Source organism: Rhinolophus hipposideros, assembly GCF_964194185.1.
Source record: "Rhinolophus hipposideros genome assembly, chromosome: 14".
Classification (NCBI taxonomy): domain Eukaryota; kingdom Metazoa; phylum Chordata; class Mammalia; order Chiroptera; family Rhinolophidae; genus Rhinolophus; species Rhinolophus hipposideros.
In genome coordinates this window covers 14,430,881-14,436,880 of record NC_138060.1, presented here as the reverse complement: position 1 = coordinate 14,436,880, position 6,000 = coordinate 14,430,881, and the positions used below count along the sequence as shown (strand labels likewise).

Genomic DNA, 6,000 nt, shown 5'->3' with positions numbered 1-6,000 from the left:
GCCTGCCCTCTACCTGCTCCAACCGTCCTTGGGGTTGGCTTTGCCCTGACAGTGCTGAGCTGCAGCTTGCAATTGGCCATAATGGGAGTATTTATACTTCATAAATTGGCAAGTTTTATGAAGCAGGGCTGCTGCTGCTGCTGCTCCTTCCCTCCCCGTTCTCCCCAGCCAGCCAGTCAAACTTCAACCAGCACAGCCACTGACTGTTCTCTGCTACCACTTGGGTGATTTTGGGCACCTATCTTCAGTTTCCTTGCCTATAAAATGGGACTACTACTATCAGTGCCTAATCATATCCTTTGCAGAAGATGAAATGAGATAATATACGTAAACCATGCATCAAGGTGCTTGGCATTTCATAAATACCGGAGAAATTTTGACTGTGGTCGTTGACATCCTGATTACTATTCATTAGCCAGGCTCGATGTGGTCTCTCTAAGGTCGACTCCTTACTTGTTCTTTTCCTACTTAAGTCCTCCAGGGACCCCACCCAACCCCTCCCTGACCATGCTATCGGCATCTAGTCAAAGCTCTCTAGTGGAGAAAATGACACAACGGACCTGTTTGGGAAGCACCTTGGTGGCCTCACCTACCACTCCAGAGGAAGCTTTTCCTCTTTGCCGATAACGGCTGCAGAGGGTCTGGTGTTATTTTAAGGCTCTGCTCTTGCAGTTAATGGGAGATGATAAGGAAGGGTAAACAGGTATCCTGGCTCATTATTGCGGGCAGGAATCACTCCAGGTGTGTGGTTACATGAGGTCAGATACTAGCAAAGGTTTATTTCAGAGACTCTTGTTGGAGCCGTTGGTAGTAAGTAAACTCGTTCATTCCACCCCCAGAGTTTTGGTTAAGAAGACAAGCTATGGAGTCAGAAGGTCTTCAGTTTAGAGTCCACTTCACACTATGACTAAAGACAAGTCTCTTTAAGCTCTTTTGCGCCTCAGTTCCTCTTCTGTACAATGGGTATGCTAGTGCCAGCTTCATTCAGAGACTTCTGAGGTCTCAGTGAGATGACCTCTAGCAGGTCCTTTAGCGCAGTACCTGGTAGTTAGCTTTAGTCACAGATGTTGTTTGCATGTGAAAACAACATGGACAAAGTAGGAAACGCAGTGTCGGGAAAGGGGAAATTCACCTTTTTATTTTTCAAGCTCTAATGAGATCTCTGCTATAGGTACCTCTAAGATTTTAGAAACCTTTTGTTCTGTTTCAGCATGAGCTGACACCAGGCAGAAGCGTTTAGTAGCTGCAGTCAGTCATTAAAACAAGAGTACTTCAGGCAGGTTGTACTTCACCGTGCTCTAGAGATTACTCTGGTCTCTGACCTCTTCAGTCTTGCCCGGTTTTATTTGCTGGTCGGTCCATCCACTACCCTGCTCTGAGCCTCACTAACCTGTAAGTGAGAGCTGGGAGGGGGTCTGCCTCTGAAAAGACAAATAATTATAAAGGTTAAAGCAGTTCATGACATTAAATTAACTGCTGTATTAGGTATTTTACAATCTTGACACCACCATGGAAAGAAAATGTTTAATCAGAACTGAAGGCACCTCAGAGTTAATCCATTTTCATGGTGGAAATTGCAGTGAAGGTTTAAAATCAGGCGCAGGAAGAAGAGCCAGCCCGTTTTTCTCGCAGGTGGGTGCTAGTCACCGTCTTCCCTGCTGCTGGTTAGCACTACATTACTCGGAACCTTCTCTCCTGCAAAGTGACTTTTTGTAATGACAGCAAAATCTATGCATGAGCCGTTGTTGGGGTCAGGATTCTTAACCTGGTTCCCTGTCACAGTTCTGTATGCGGTGTCTTTCATATGAAAATAGCACAGTGTGTGGCGCAGGCAAGCCTCAGAGCCCTTATTCAGTACCTGCTCTGACTCGGACCTCTGCCCCTCCACTGACCAGGCGTGGGTGGTCACCTGTCCCCCTGCCCAAAGCCAGCACTGGCTGACAGAGAAAGCAGGAGTGAGAGTGCTCCAAAGATGGCAGAGCTCAGGTGTACAGTGATCCTTGCTCTGTCAGTCCGTACACACGACGGCCCTTAGCACCACCCCCGGCACAAGGCTGACCTTCTGTAAACAATTAGTCTTTTTTTGTACAGGCTGCACCACTCTGCTACCGGGCTGGGACAAGTCACTTAATAACTCAAACATATACTTTCTTCACTGTAAAAACGACTTTGTGGGACTCTTGTGGGAAACGGAACTAAGAGATACGAGTAAAAGAGGCTTAGGATCCAGTCTGTACCCCAAAGATGGAGGTCAGTAGGCTTGCCCTTGCTGCAATAATGAATGAATAGTGGTATGAAACAGAGAGTGCTTATTATATGTGCTGTTATTATTACAACTGCTGTTTTGATAAACTTTGTCCTAGAGATAATATAAAGACCATTCTATTTACCTAATAGCTCTATTAGTATTCCCAGACAACTGTAGTCGCTGAATCCAAAGCCGCTTAGCTTTTGCACAGGCAAAAATAAATACTTAAAATAAAAATTCAGAACCCTTATAATTTTTTTTAACTCACATTCTAGTCCTTATTTTAAGAATAGGATGTCTTGTCCTTGGTGGTGGCTAAATTGGAAGGAGCCCATTTGGACAGCATGTACCCATTCTACAAACAATAGATTTCTGCCTGTCACTACCCCGCTGATGAGCAATTTAAAAATGGTTCTAGCAACTGTGCAATGCAGAGCCCCCTATGCACACATCATACTGTCTCCGAATGGGAAGCAACTCAGCCTCTGATGCAGTTGGGTCTGGAGGGTGCCAGGTAATCTCTTTGTACAGCGTGTCTGTCCCTATCTGCAGAGGTGTTTATTTTTAGCTCCCCACACTGTTTCTAGCACCATCCCTCCTTGGAGGCTGACAGCTTGTTCCAGGGATCTTAAACAAGCTGTTAGAAGCAAGAAACTGCTGGAAGCAGGGAGGCAGCTGAGCAGCCGAGAAGGTGATTGCAGCAGAGTCCACCTTAGGAGTTAGACGCAGAAGGTCACTTTGGTGGAGTGTCAAGCCAGTTGGCCAAACAAACTTTTAAAAGATACCCTGGTGACACACGCCTGGAGCTTTAAAGAAAAAATACTTGAAAGAACCTGAGAGTGTGAAGGCAACTGGGTATAGAGGCTGACGCTGGATGTGTGACTTCTCACAAAGGGCAGGAAGCTGGACTCCTGAGCTTAGACTGCAAAGGCCATGGTCAGAAGCAGGAAAAGAAATCCAGGGTCTGTGACCTTCCCACAGGACTGGTTGGTGCCTGTTCAGGCCAATTGAGGGTGGTGGGAGGTCTGTGCTTGAGGTCATATCCATAATCACCATAGCGTCAGAAGTCTGATGCCACCCAGATAGTCCCTGGACACCTGCAGGGGACATAGCTCCAAGGTTAAGGAAATCAGCAAGGACAGAATCTCTGAATAAGGTAAGTCCCACAGGGTCATATTCTTTGTGGCATGAAAGGAAGGAGGAAAGGCAGGGGACGTTGACTGTCTGAGTGGTGCCAAGCGTGCCGAGTGCCCTTGATGAATATTAAATATCAGTGGTGACATCATGTCATATCAAGTGTGTCTTTAGGAGTCAGGTAACTCTGGTTGAACCAGCTCAGTGTGACGGTCACTAGAGGGCCTGACCCCAAGGATCTCTAATGCAAAAGGGACAAAAGACAGTAAATTCCAGAGGCTGTTTTAAGAGCAGCTGCACCTCTCAGACCCGCCAGGACATAAAAGAGTTCATTAGCACACCACTGGTCAACAGGCTGTGTGCCTGGCTCTTTTGATATGCAGCAGACACAAAGAACATGGGTGGCTTCATAGGGCACCCAAGGGAGATAAAGGAGATAGAATTCCTTCAGCACCAAGGTTTAGAACCCTGTGTGGATCTTTGAGAGAAGCTCAGAGTCCTAGGGACAGCTGAGAGGAGAGTGGCGTTTTGGCTCCTTCTGCTCAAGAACGTTACAGGGCAATGAATACCATGCTGGTGGATAGTGTAGAAAATGTTCTCCTCATCTAAGAACAGCTTCAGAAACAGAGCACTGACCTCTAAAAATATTAAAGAACACAAAGTTTATCCATCCAGTGCTAGCAGAGCCAAACACTAAACACTGAGGATTGCAGTGGAGAAAGATTAGCTATTTTATTATGAATGGCACCATCCAGGAGAACGGGAAGCTAATGATTAATAGCTCAACTCCCTGGTCCAGGGCTCCAGGCAGGTTTTTAAGGGTATAGGAAGAATGGGTATGTGGAAGTGCTGGCAGGGCGAGTTTTAATTGGAAGACTTTGGAGCTTGGCCGTTTCCGGTGAGGGGCATCAACACAGGGTCTTCCTGGACAGTGGACCTTTTGCTTCTGAAAGGGTTCAGTGTTCAACTTCCAGATATGTCCTCATCCTTCAGTTGCATTGTGGGCACAGGACTTTGGTTCCAGATACAACTAGAGGTCAAAGTTCTCTCCTCCGTGCATACTCAGCTGCTTGAGTTGTGTTTTTGGTCTGTTGTCTCTGAAAGGCTACTTCATGTCTTGTTAAACAGGTTAGGACCATTTTGAGCTGGTTCTGAGATTACAAAAACAGTGGGGTGTTTTCCTTGTAAGCCTCTTGTATTTTACATTCTATGACCATTTTTACGACAGTAAGATGCACATTGAAATTTGAGTGACTTGCCCAGTTCAGGCAGCCAATATGGCTGAACCCAGATGACTCTCTTGGCTGTTAGTGAAAGATGTTGAACTCTAATTCTAAATACATGACATAACTGAATGTCAAGGGACCTGAAAACTGGGAGGCAGCTGTGGGAAGAGCATGGCCTTTGGAATCAGAGTAAACCTGGACTCAAACCCCAGCTCCACCGTTTACTAAGTCTGTGTACTTGAAGTAGTTGCTCAGCCTCTGAGCCTCAGTTTCCACATCTGTAATGTATGGAGAACAATGCCATCTTTGTAAGGTTAAGAGAAGGTGTGTATAAAGCACTTGGTAAAATATCTGGCAGAGTTGCCATTCAGTTAACTCTATCTTTCAATCTATGTTACTAGTAATGAAAACCAACTAGAAGTTGGGATCATAATCCACTGATGAGCTGAAATAGGATAAGAACCTACAGTGATAGATTGTATCTTATGGCATTTAAAATTATGTCACAACTGCGTAAGTATGCACTGTGTAAAATTCTCTAGAGCAATGTGTTAGAAGCAAATGGCATTACGTGTCTCCCAACTATTTGCAAGTTGATCAGTTACATAAAAGGAAGAGAGAAAGTAAGATTTTCTGGGCCACCAAGGAGAGCTGGGTGTGGGCATGTGTTTTTCAGCCAAACTGGGAATATAGAAAGGAAAAAACAGTAAATCAACTAGACTGAGGAGACAGAATGGATACCTCCAACTATGGGAAATGGGAATTGAAGAGGAAGAAGGATTCCAATAGCCGGGTGGGGCAGAAGAAGAGCAGAGGAGAACAGAGACCACCATGTGGGGGCCATCTGAGAATCAGCAGCCACCATAAAGGTAGAAGCGAGTCTCTGCAGGTATCCAAGCATCCAGCATGTGCTTCAGAACATGATCCCCATGAAGTGGGAGTCGTGAGTGCTGGCGCCGTGGGCACCAGACATGGGCACCAAGCAGCATCCATCTGCTAATGCTGGAAACAGAAGACGTGGGGAACACACAGCCTATTAAATATAAATAACCCATACTATCATGAATATTGTATGTGGCTGTGTACAGAGACGGTGCCATATTTATACCTCACTGTAAATCTAAATACTTTATTGTTACTAATTTTGCCATTGCCTTCAGCAACAATGAGTCATTTTTTGAGATTGACAGTACAATTGACCCTTGAAAAACATGGGGGTTAGGGGCCAAAGCCCTCCCCACCCTGCACCATTGAAAATTTGCGTATAACTTTTAACTTGCCCTAATCTTAATTATGAATAGCCTGCTGTTGACTGGAAGCCTTACTGATAGCAGAAATAGTTGAGTAACACAAATTTTGTATGTTGTATGTTATATATCTACTGTATTCTTA

General features: G+C 45.2%; 1 long non-coding RNA gene across 1 annotated transcript in view; it reads left to right on the top strand.

Moving 5' to 3' along the window:
- The first annotated feature begins 2,864 nt into the window (after positions 1 to 2,864).
- LOC308507446 overlaps positions 2,865 to 6,000 on the top strand; it is a 148,978-nt gene continuing 145,842 nt past the window's right edge. The window contains exon 1 of the long non-coding RNA XR_013994879.1: positions 2,865 to 3,404. This is a non-coding gene — a long non-coding RNA (uncharacterized lncRNA). The remainder of the gene's footprint in view (positions 3,405 to 6,000) is intronic.